The sequence below is a fragment of the Homarus americanus genome, unplaced genomic scaffold, assembly GCF_018991925.1.
Source record: "Homarus americanus isolate GMGI-L3 unplaced genomic scaffold, GMGI_Hamer_2.0 scaffold23518, whole genome shotgun sequence".
NCBI classification, from domain to species: domain Eukaryota; kingdom Metazoa; phylum Arthropoda; class Malacostraca; order Decapoda; family Nephropidae; genus Homarus; species Homarus americanus.
The window spans coordinates 837,647-851,291 of record NW_024745451.1 but is presented as its reverse complement, the minus strand read 5'-3'; the positions used below and the strand labels follow the sequence as shown (position 1 = coordinate 851,291).

General features: G+C 36.3%; 1 long non-coding RNA gene across 1 annotated transcript; it reads right to left on the bottom strand.

Moving 5' to 3' along the window:
* Positions 1 to 1,256: 1,256 nt before the first annotated feature.
* LOC121878692 lies at positions 1,257 to 2,846 on the bottom strand. Its single transcript, XR_006091207.1, has 2 exons — positions 2,329 to 2,846; positions 1,257 to 2,288 (listed from the first exon to the last, which is right to left on the bottom strand). It is a non-coding gene; the product is annotated as an uncharacterized LOC121878692 (long non-coding RNA).
* Between the last annotated feature and the right edge of the window lie 10,799 nt (positions 2,847 to 13,645).

Genomic DNA, 13,645 nt, shown 5'->3' with positions numbered 1-13,645 from the left:
TAATAGGGTCGACTTCCGCAAGAAGATAGATTTTTGAGTGACAACCTTTCGATACTGCCATTGTTCCTTCCACGTGTACAGCATTGCCTCAAGGTATTGCATAATTAAAGTTGTGTAATTATTTTTGCTTTGGCTGCATGTTGTTGTTCTGTCTTAGTACTGTATTCCAAATCATGCTATTCATCTTGCTTAACAGGGCAGGATTCAGGAGTGGGCAAAGTGGGCAGCTGCCCAGGGGCCTCCACAATCTGGGGGCCTCCACATATTACAATATTTTATTTATTTGTTTATTCATTTGGATTATTTTTATTTTCATCCTTTAAAATTCATGTTTATCTATTCCATCACGTCTCCACAGGTCTAAATCCGGCACTGTTGCTTAATAATGTTTTAAGTTTGTCATTTACTTTTATAATCATTACCACATAAGTGTAAGTCAATGATAATCATTTTTCTAATGATTCTTTCTTTGAAACTCCTCCAGTGACTCAAGTTACACTGGGATACCACAAGGTTGCTATCTATTCTATGTCCAGCATAATTAACCATTAACAATACCTTGAGATTAGCATTGGGATGGTTAATCTCAAGGTGAAATAAGTTGGGGACTAATCTCCAGGTGATCCAAACTTTCCACCAAAGATTGAAAATCCCACCTGACGGCCAGTGCCATGGCTTCATTAACACATAACACTGGCTATGCCCAACCATCAGTACCTACCGATACCACCTACTCACAAAAACGCAAAATCATAACATTGAAACCTGACAAAATACTCTAGTGATGCTATTCTGTCTACCATTATATTTTCATTTATTGGTAAGCTTCTTTAAGTCTCTAACATTAATTTTCCATATCATGATTACAGTCGGCACAATAGGTTTATGTTAATTATGCAGCACAATAATTTTAAATTTAACTACAGTCGATTTGAGCAATGGGACAGACGAGACCCAACCAAACATGGCAGGTTTCCTCCTGTACTAACACTGGACAATAAGGATCAAAACAAAGTAACACAGAACAGACCACCCCCTGAATGTCTAGTAAACTGTTAAGTGGTGAAATGATAAATCAAAAATAAATAAACAACCTCAATACTGAAGATTTTCTAAGAAAAAACCTTACCCTATCTCATTAGCAGTCGAGTGCAGTAAACTCTTTTGACACACAGGAGGCAATACAGTACAGTATTTAGGACCTGAAGAGAAAAATAAGACATAAAAAACGTGTAGTGGCAAATTACAACACAATATTAATTACTTATATATTTTTTTATTTAGATTATACATTTTTCCTTATATGTTAACTGTACAATATAATGACTATATACTGTAGTGTGTTTATTCAACAAGTTCAGTTATGATGTTTTATTTGATATGCACACACGGCATATTGAGACTGTATATGTATATGGCAACTAGAATATCAGAGCCCACACTTTTAATATACATCTGAGTCTCAAACCATTAATATCACTGACCAGGTGCTTGTAAAATATTTTTAATAGCGAAAAAAAAAATGGATTCCCTTCAAAAACTATTTATTTCATGTATTCCCAATCATTTATGTTGTGCATCGTCATCTAACCCATGAAGCTGCCAATGTATGGAGGTTTTTGTAGTTTATATACAGTAGTCAGCGATAACGGAACAGATGTTTGGTACCCCTAGACAACATTACTCTAACACTTGGTCATAACTTGTTTAGGACACTTACACCTTCAACAACCTTACTCTTGCAACACTCAGTCATGTGCTGTTTGGAACACTTTCAACAACATTACTCTTGCAACACTCAGTCATATGCTGTTTGGGACACTTTCAACAACATTACTTTTGTAACACTCAGTCATATGCTGTTTGGGACACTTACAATAACATTACTCTTGCAACACTCAGTCATATGCTGTTTGGAACACTTTCAACAACATTACTCTTGCAACACTCAGTCATATGCTGTTTGGGACACTTTCAATAATCTTACTCTTGTAACACTCAGTCATATGCTGTTTGGAACACTTTCAACAACATTACTCTTGCAACACTCAGTCATATGCTGTTTGGGACACTTACAATAACATTACTCTTGCAACACTCAATCATATGCTGTTTGGGACACTTACAATAACATTACTCTTGCAACACTCAGTCATATGCTGTTTGGAACACTTTCAACAACATTACTCTTGCAACACTCAGTCATATGCTGTTTGGGACACTTTCAATAATCTTACTCTTGTAACACTCAGTCATATGCTGTTTGGAACACTTTCAACAACATTACTCTTGAGTCATATGCTGTTTGGGACACTTCAATAACATTACTTTGTAACACTCAGTCATATGCTGTTTGGGACACTTACAATAACATTACTCTTGCAACACTCAGTCATATGCTGTTTGGAACACTTTCAACAACATTACTCTTGCAACACTCAGTCATATGCTGTTTGGGACACTTTCAATAATCTTACTCTTGTAACACTCAGTCATATGCTGTTTGGAACACTTTCAACAACATTACTTTTGTAACACTCAGTCATATGCTGTTTGAGACAATTTCAACAACATTACTTTTGTAACACTCAGTTATATGCTGTTTGGAACACTTTCAACAACATTACTTTTGTAACACTCAGTCATATGCTGTTTGGGACACTTACAATAACATTACTCTTGCAACACTCAGTCATATGCTGTTTGGAACACTTTCAACAACATTACTCTTGCAACACTCAGTCATATGCTGTTTGGGACACTTTCAACAACATTACTCTTGCAACACTCAGTTATATGCTGTTTGGGACACTTTCAACAACATTACTCTTGCAACACTCAAGTCATATGCTGTTTAGCTGAACCACTTTCTAAAACAACAGTTATCGTTTAATTTGCTGCAAAACTACTCCAAGGTTGTTTTTCCAGCTGCATTAGATTAACAAATCCAAAAGAACCCCGGTCAGCCTTTAGTCATATTAAAATCGTGGAGGAAAATCCAAGAACTGTTACTACATACAGTACAGTACATCACAATAGTCTTGGAAAATGTTTCTAACAAATACTATAATACAATACTGGCCCAAACTGAATAGACAAACTGCAAATTGTATTTTTCCACAACTCAGGTACTGTACTGTACAAATGAAAATGCTGTACTGTACACACAAATATGAAGAAAATGCTGAATGACGAAACTACAAACTGTATTTTTCCAGAACTCATGAATACAGTGACCCCTCGTTTAACGAACGCCTCAGTTAACGAAATTTCGGTTAACGAACTGCCTTCCATAAGGATCTTCAATTCGGTTAACAAACAAAAATTCGGTTAGCGAATTTCTTACGAACCGACCTCAACATGTTTTCGCTTGCACTGGCCGGGCAACCAGCTTTAGTATCAGTCCGCCAATACATTAATCGGTTCTAGGACTTAAATTCCTAACTATTTTAGTAAATATCAAGAAGTTTATTCTATTCAATAATTTTAAAAGTTTAATATTCAATTTTTTAGTCATTTTAACAATTATTGAACATAATTGAAGGTAAAGTGACTAGTTTAAAGCGCAGCATCCAGCCTCTTAACACAGCAAACAGGTGTTAGTCTCTGTTTTCACTGGAGGTAACATCTTGCTTGAGAATCTCTTCAACTAAATGCTTTTTTCTGGTTTCCAAGCAAATTATTGGTCATTTTGAAATATATTTTACATATTGGCAATATATAATGCAGTACAGTGTTGATTTAAAGAAAATAATCTTGAAATACACCAAGAGAACTAAAATTTTATGGGTGAAATGGTGCCATGGGGTGACTTCTCTTCCACCCCAATGCCTTCTCTTCTTCCTTCTCCTCCACCCCCATTGTAATTCCCATCATCATCATCATCATCCAGGAGCCTTCTACATACACACCTCAAAGTAAGTGAACTTTTCTACCATTTTTGTTAAATTTAGGAAATTTTCGGTGAGCTGGAACCAATTACCCAAAAACCCATTGAAACAATGGTTTCGGTTAATGAACTTTTCAGTTAACGAACGACCTTCTGGAACGGATTGAGTTCGTTAACCGAGGGGTCACTGTAATTTGAAATACGTTAGAAAAAATGAACACCCGGCAGAATTCTTATCACAGGCAGATGAAAAAATATTGGCCAAATTTCACTTGAGCACTACAGTAAGCTACTTGACACGACCTACTTACCTAATATATTAGTATGAAAAACAAGCATGACCCTACATACTTTCAGACCTGAAAATTACAGTATTGGTGGTCGTGCTGCTGCATTGTGTTCAATAACTATGTACTATAATATCATATTTGAACAATTTAAAAACATCTTATTTACTTTGCTTTTACAAAACTTCCGCATGTGTTTCAAATGACAAATACAGATACTGCAGTGTATCAGTATTCATGAGTCTTGAAAATCACCCTCAAAATAAATAAATAAATAAATAAATAAATAAAATAAAAATCATCACCTCTGCAACATAAACGCTAATAAACATTCAAGTCGGGGTTATATCTAAAGCCTCGAAAATTGTTGAGACAAAATGATTAAGAAAAATAAAATAAAACCAAACCAACTCAACTGTAAAGTGAACTGAAGCTTTTATATGAGACGTTAATTCTTCATCAACTATATCAATCACTTTAATCCCTTCACTACAGGGATGACACTTTTAATATTTTACTTGGCTAAGGCCAAAAGATTTTACTTAGCACAGAGTGGGGCCCATACACAAGGACTACTTCTTACTAAAGTGCTAATCATGAATACAGGTATCAGGAATATCCCAGTTATCGCAAGGGGCGCGTTCCTAAAAGTCATTGTGATTAATGAAACTGCAAATATCGGGGCAATTTCCCCTAAGAATTATGTCAATGGGGGATGTGTTCCTAACAGGCAACTTTCACCACATATTTTATATACTATACCTCTCATTATCCAAGCCTATTAGGGACCAAGATCACGTGTATACTGTAGTACCAATAAGTGTGAAACAAATAAAAATTATAAAAATAAATAAAATCAAGACAAAATACAGCCTCGTCAGTTGGCAATATCTTCACTGTCAGCTTACATCACACCCGCACGTTTTTTTTTTTTTATGGTCATTAACCCACTCAGGCACAGGTCATTTTTAATGACCCACATCAAGGCCTTGGGGGCAAAAGTATAATAAAACAACAACAATAATAATAATAATAATAATAATAATAATAATAATAATAAAATTAATAAAAATAAATAACAATTATAACAATTAATAAAAATTATAAATAATAATATTGTAATAATGAGCCATAAATAAATTTAGAAAAAATGAAAAAATATCAAGAGTGAGAAATACTGTATGTATGTTGTGTTTTTTTCAGTTTTATCCTCTTCACCACTGATCAGCTTGTTAGCCGCTTGGGCGATCGGTCACGTCTCTGTCACTTTTTTACTTTTACTTTTATCCTCTTCGCCACTGATCGGCTTGTTAGCCGCTTGGGCGATCGGTCACGTCTCTTTTCATTTATATTCTTCACCAAAAGATCGGCTCGCTAGCCGCCCGGGCGATCGGTCACGTCTCTGTCACGCACTGTTGGCAAATACTGGGCATGCACCGGCTCCTGAATGTACCTGAACCCGCTCCAGTGTTGGTGGTCAAAGTAAGAGAAACAATTGAGACCCTGCAATTAAGTGTAAATGAGGCAGAAAGTCAGATCAGCAACCTGGGACTTGGTCACAATTTTCGTGATGCCATATGGCAGCAGGGTCTACCATTAGACAACACATTATGCTTCCAATATCTTCCCAGGCGGTAGTACCTCCCTTTGTTTGATAGCTGCCTACTACCTACGTTGGTCACTTTACCACCACCACCACCACCAATTACACTCAGCACCAACAACAATTACATTTATCGCCACCACCAACAAAACACAACACACCACCACCATCAACAACAACACTCATCACCACCAACAACAAACACAACACACCACCACACTTCCGTTGCCTAGAATAAATCACACTACCCACCACACTCCCATGACCATGTGCCACCACTACCTCACACTACAGGGACGTGTCCAGGAATATCAAAAGGAAGGGGGGGGGGGTCCAAGAAGTTGTGGGTGGGGGAACATGGCTAGCATAGCGACCCATTGAGCTGGGGCAGGGGGCACTGTAACCCCCTCACCCCCCAAAAAAAATTGAGGCCATTTTGATTTTGAAGCCATGTGTACTTAATATTAGGAGATATTCTGAGGTAAATAGTAGTTACTTTTTACTTTACAAAAATGAATGAGTACAATACTGTATTAAAAAAAAATGATGGAAAGGGGGGGGGGGGCGGACCCCCCCCCTGAATTTTCCCTGCACTACCCACCACCACATTCCCGTGACCACCAGCCACCACTACCTCACATTACCCACCACCACACTCCTGTGACCATCAGCCATTACCTCACACTGCCCACCACCACCATCACACCCCAGTGACCACCAGCCACCACTCCTCTCTAATCAAAATTACGAGTTGAAAAATAACATCAATGAAACTCAAAGGTTGACCCAGTAGGGGAAAGGTAAGGTGAAGTAGCACCGGTGGTTGGCCTATTTCACACGGCGATTTTGCCCCATGTGGGAGAAGGCATGTGTCCACACAGATGTGTTTTACATGCTTCAGTTCGCCTGCATCTGACAAAAATAATTACACTCACTTCCAGCCCCTACTACAAATGATGCATGGGAAAGAACATGTTCATCACATGAAAAATTCTATAACACTTGCCGTACTTTTTTACCACTGCAGTTTGGAGGTACAGTACAAGTATAGGCATCGGGCGAGCATCTCCCACATGTGAATTTTCATGGGCGTTCTCTGTACCATTGAATTCATTAATTTCTAAACTGCGCATGTCCGTATGCGCGAATAAAAAAAGGCTGTGCGTGAAACGGGCCTTACATTGGAATGTGAGAGCTGCGGCTAACCCGCCCAGTTAGAAGTATTACTGTAGGGTATCATAATTTTTCAATTGCAAATAAGCAGGGTATGCTTTGTGAACATCGAATAGGGGTGTTAAAATATCAATCGCAGATAAGCGGTATTTTGATTATTGGGGTTGCGAATAGCGAGGTATTCCTTACCTGTACTTGACATAACTGCTGAACAAACTTAGATAAATGCAATGTAGTTATCAGTGAGTACACACACACACAGTGTAACCATATTGTTGTCTAGCAAAATGGACTTTCATTTCCTTTAGTTTTTGAGACCTTGGCAGGATTGTTCAGTTAATATGTTGTTTGGTTCATGTTTTTTAACTGAGGTGGTAGCTAAGATATATGTGGCTGTATATGGTTTAGTTGGGATACAAATAAGGAAATATTCTGTTGCGGAACTTGTGGTTGAATTATGTTGTGGTCAAGAAATGATTAGTGTGCCATTGATGCTCAGGGTCTTCATACTGTACTGGAAGGAGCATGGTTAAGTTAGGGTAGGTGGCTATTACAGTAACTAATTTTATTGTCACCTTTTTATTATTCTGAGATCTATTTTTGGTGTTTGTTTTTAAATATGGAGGGATATTACATGAAGTAGCACAGTAAGGCATGGTGCATTAAATTGTATACAGTATTATTATTATCATGCCAGTCAAGGGTGATATTTCAAGTGTATCAAGTTTGTATGTGGCTTTGGTATTACTGTATTTTTGCAATGTAAACGGTTAGCCTTATCTAAATCTCTATGTAACTCTAACCCAATTGGAAATTTATTATAAGATTTTTCAGAATTCAAATATATTCATCACTATTCGTTTATTAATTTCAAGATCTCTTTGAATCTCAACAGCCTTCTAGGTTCTTTTTCCCTTCCTAAACCTTGATTTGGCTTCTGATTGTTAGGTGGTAGGTAAGATTTTAGGGGCGTGTGTACTGTAGTGTCATACAACTGTACATCTAACAGCTTTGTCAGCTCTCCTTGGCCAAATTGCCTTACTGTTTACCATTGTTGTATACCTGCACTGTCTTAGCAATTAGGAAACTGTACACAGGGTACAGTACTTTACTTCCACAGCCTACATGCAATGTATGCAGTACCTACAGTACATTGTCTATATTCATACTGACCTGTATACCTGCATAGTTTATATACAGTACTGTACAGGTCTACCCAATTGTAAACCTGTATGACAATTTTACCAAATAAATATTAATATTATAAAAAGACAATGTACTGTACTTGCAACCAGAACACAAATATAGTAGAGTACAGTACCTCCCTCAATAATTCAGACTGTCTCAAGTGGGGTTCTCACAGCTCATTTGATGACAACCCACAGCCCACACAATTAATAATGTAATTCTCGTTGTGTGAACTTTTCTTTACAGCACTACCATATGCTCAAAGGAGTTTTAAAAGAAAAGTTCTAATATGCTGTATAATATGTAATCTGTCTTATATATCAATGGTATGATATACTGTACAGTATTGTTATTTAACCATGAAACTTATCAATTTTACAGTAAAAGTTTAATATAGCTTCCATACATGTTCACTGGCTCAGTTCCAAATACTGTATGACAATTTCAGCATTTTATAAACCATAAACAGCAGCAAAGTTTGTCCAGTGGCATATGAAGTGCAAATGCAGTGATTAACAATTAATTAGTTAATACAATACACAATATACTGCCCCTATACATGTATATAGTATCATTATTTTCTTGTCCCTTACTTCAAGTATTGGGTACTCACTCATCCATCCCTCATACTATAAACACACTTACACTCTTTATGACACAAATGGTTGCCCATGTTACCTTATGTAGCTACTCAAGCCTTTCACAATCAAACAGGTAATATGCTTATTTGCCAAGTGCGCTCGCATGCACGTGCGCACACATACACACACCTTCTTTGAATAATATCCTATCAGACTTTATGCCTGCATCCTCGATGCCTTTCTCACTCTAAACCTCTCTGCTAAATGAAACATTTATGGAATCCAATGTTGACACCTTCACAACCTGTCACTCCTACCATACTGACATTCACTAATGTGTATGGTTAAGACAGTCATCAGCTCACTTAGTATGGATGAGTTGGACTATTATTCATTCTACAAACTGCTTATCATGGAAAAGTTACACTCGACCCCGCTCAGCAATATGACATTGGTTTTGTGATCGGATTATGTGTCAGTTCCCACAGTGGAAACAAATTATTTGTTTTCTAATTGGCCAATCACAGCCCAAACGAGACATTTCCATAATGAACAGACTATACGTAAGGATATTCACAAACACACACAAATTAAGTCAGTCTGCATGAATACTTATTAAACTAAAGGAATGCATATTTCAATAAGAAACCTCTGTTAACAAATATATATATATATATATATATATATATATATATATATATATATATATATATATATATATATATATATATATATATATATATATCGATAAAATCACACATGGGAACAACGGAGCACCTTAGCTTTCGTCTTTATTCAAGACATCTTCAGTTGCCTCTGAAGATGTCTTGAATAAAGACAAAGCTAAGGTGCTCCTGTTCCCATTTTCCCGTGTGATTTTATCAAGATTTATCTTATCCACATTTTCATTGTGGATATATATATATATATATATATATATATATATATATATATATATATATATATATATATATATATATATATATATATATATATATATATATATATATATATATATATATATATATATATATATATATAAATGCTTCACAATAAAAATATAACCTTAAATTCCTAAAATTTTGCAACATCAAACATCCCTCCTGTACACGACCTGATGTACACTCTCCCAAAAGAGTATTGCCCCCAACCTGATGTATTTGGAAATGAACACAATAACACGTGCACAGCAGTCTCGGTTCAGTTGATATTTCTGATTGTGAGTTGCACCTTCCACTCTTTCTTCTTGCACCTGATAATAACAATGATATCTACAGTATACCACCTATTCTCTACATAATGTAATGAAATAAAGATGAATTGTGACACTATATGCAAAACCAATAACGTCATGAGTAACCCCGCTAATTTATGCACCTTAGAAACTACTGTACTGTAGTATATCAGCCTCAGAGAATGGGTTACCAAATAGGAATATAATGTTACTATGTTTTCATGAACCGAGGTCAGTGGCGGACTGGGTCAAAAATTTCTACCAGGAAAACTTGTAAAAGGGCCCACTCTAAAGTTTCAGGTCGCATTCGGGTGCATTGGTACGGACATAGTAATGTCACATTCGGTAGCATTAGGGCGGATTGCGTTAATACCTCATATCTCTTTTTTCTTTTTTCATTTATTTCCAAAGTGATGGATCATCACTTTGAGGCCCACCGGGAAATTTCCCGGTATCCTGGTAGGCCAGTCCGCCACTGACCGAGGTTACAATAGAATCGCTTCAAACAAAATATGAAACTCTTTGATCCGATATTACATTCACTTGTCAAAATAGTAATTACAAGTGTATTTTGATGCCACATCCAATTACAATGACATTATTATTTACTGCATTTCGATTTTATTTCTACCTCAATTGAAGAGGTAACATTTATGAATATAACATATAACATATCCCATGATTAGTGTTGGCAACGTAACACTATCTGATACACTCTATGAGACGATGTCTGTCGGTGCAAGCTGTGTTTTTCAATGAGTCTCGGGTATTAGTGTTGGTCAAGGATTTCCAGCAGAAAACACCCACAACTGTATTTGACTGCTGTTGATATATTTTCGCTGCATTAATATCGTTATATTATTCTACTAAAGCTGGAGCACGGTCATTCACCGTCATTACAACAAATGCCAGAAATAATAAATGGCAACCTCACAGATACTAGGAAGACAGGCCTACCAACATAATGCAGGAATCACAATTACTGATCAGAAATATTTGTCCATTGTAACACCTTGTATCAATGAAAAAAGGGGCCGATACATCTTTGGGAGAGAGTATACAGGTTTATAGTAAGCCTTCCTGGAAATTAAAAAATATCTCAGTATACAAGCTCCCCATTTTGTTGATGAGAATCAAATATAAGTAGCTATTTGTCCTCCATCACAAATTTTACTTTAAGCAAAACATATTCTTCTACTTTGGATAATTTGTACATCTCCTGAGAAGTTAATAAGGGGACTTCCAACTTCTTAACCCCTTCACTTCAGGAATGCTTCTTTAATATTTATGTGGCCAATATTAGACAATTTTATTCAGCTCAGAGGGGAACCAGTACACAAGGGGTTAATGCAAATTGCTTAATGTAAATAATGATAACTTTTTTAAAAAACAAATACATAAAGTGAGAACTTGTATATGTAAAATTCCTTTTACACAACTTTCAGTAGGTTGCCTGACCATACATGGCATGCATCAGCTGCTGTACCACAGTGATAGATAAAAATACACCAAAATATGGTACTTTATACCTGCGTGTGAGTGTGGACGGGGTGAAGCCTGCACACCAAGCAATAAAATGAAAATACTGTACTATTAACTGTGCATGCCACTATAGAAACATCCCTTGGTAAACTAACTTCCTACCAATGGGAGGCACAGCAGATTATCCAGATAAAAAAAAATAAAATTCAGACCTTCAGTACTATAGCAAGGAGGGCCAGAAATAAACAAATATCTAGACACATTTCTCTCTCATTCATCAAGCTACTGTAAAATAAATAAATAAAAATTTTACTACATTACTCTTTTCACAAAAAAATCTGAATTATCTGTTGTTAGACATGAGCCAGCATGAGCCACAAGTAGCACATCCTTCCCAAGAATCCCTCAATGCCTTGCACTCCTCATTCATGCACGCTCCTCGGTTACCCATCTAATTCATTTCTAACACATCCTTCCATTTCCTTGATCTTCCTCTCTTAACTCATTCCATCCTTCTCTAAATTACATGCATTCTGTACTCTTTTACCAGTCATTCAATTCCTTTTCCCTTATTGAGTCGTTACCACCCAAGCGGACCCAAACCACTCTCTGCCCAACACCTCTGCTATTTTGACAGTATATATCTTTCTTATATCTGTGTCACATTCCCAGCATTCTGTTCATTACACGTACTGTTCCCAGACACACCATTTCTCATTAGCTTCATTTTCCACCCAAACTCCAGGTTGCACATGCTTAAAATAAGGTTGACTCAATTCCCCAACACCTCCCCATTTTACACACAAAAGCTACTGTATTTTGTTTATCTATAATAGTTAAAAATCAAGCAGCTCAGATACTATAAAAAATAAAATAAAATAAATTAATATAAATTTTCTTTATTTCACATCTTAGTTGGCAAATTTGATATCCTTTAACAATAAACTACAACTAACAAAACATCACAGATGTCAAATGCTATAAATAGTATGGCAAACTGGCAACTCCAAATGTTGCTTAAAATTTTTTCTCTATGTATGTACACTCAACAAAGACTTCTCAAAACACCTAGACATGACGGATGTGAAAATGAGCAGAATGGGGCTTGTCATCTCGGAATGGTTTCAGATTCTTCGTTCATTTTTCAGATTGCAGAGTGCTTATAGCTTTCGAGAAGTTTTTGGTGAGGTACCTTTTAATACAGTACAGGTACAGGGGATCCCCGGGATACGAACAGGTTCTGTTCCTGAGGACGTTCTTAAGTCGAAAATGTAAGCAAGTTGAAACGTCCTTACAGAACAATGTCTAATATCATAAGAACATAAGAATGGAGGAAACTGCAGCGGGCCTATTGGCCCACACTGGGCAGTCCCATTTACACCCAACCCCTATTGCTCATATATCCATCCAACCTATGTTTGAAGCTATCCATCGTATTCGAGTCAATAATGATGTTTGGTAACTTGTTCCATTCATCCACTACTCTATTTCCAAACCAATGTTTATCTATTTCGCGCCCAAATCTAAATTTGTCTAATTTAAAACCATTGTTACGAGTTCGCTCCTAGTTGGATAGTTTGAGTACCTTTGTTATGTCCCCTTTGTTTAGCCCCGACTTCCATTTATACACCTCTATCATATTGCCCTTCACTCTACATCTCTCGAAGGAGTGCAAATTAAGATGCTTTAACCTGTCTCTGTACTCGAGGTTCCTAATGCTCGGGATTAGTCTTGTCAGTCCCCTCTGAATTTTTCTAGGGATTCTATATCTTAGCGTAAGTCCTTATACACACCTAAAATCACTTAATTTAAGAGAAAATAAGAAATAGAATGACAAGATACAGTAAATGAAAGTAAGAAATTAAGTCATCAGGTAAATAAAATACCTGTACTGTACTCTAAATTTAAAGTTTAACTTCGTTCATAAGTCGGACTTCTGTAAGTCGGAGACCCCCTGTACTGAACTTAAAACAAATCTAAATTTTCAGCATGTGTTTCTTCCATTCAAAAGAACATTAACAAATAATGTTACACGATTACAGTAATTTCCACCCTACTGTTCGCTCCATCCATAATAAGTTGTTACATTTGTTACATCCAAGACAATTACCTTATAATAAACCAATACCCAATACATATATATATTTTTTTTCATTTCTATTAAAAACTAAATTCCAGCAACTGTTTTAATGGGTCACAAGTAAATTA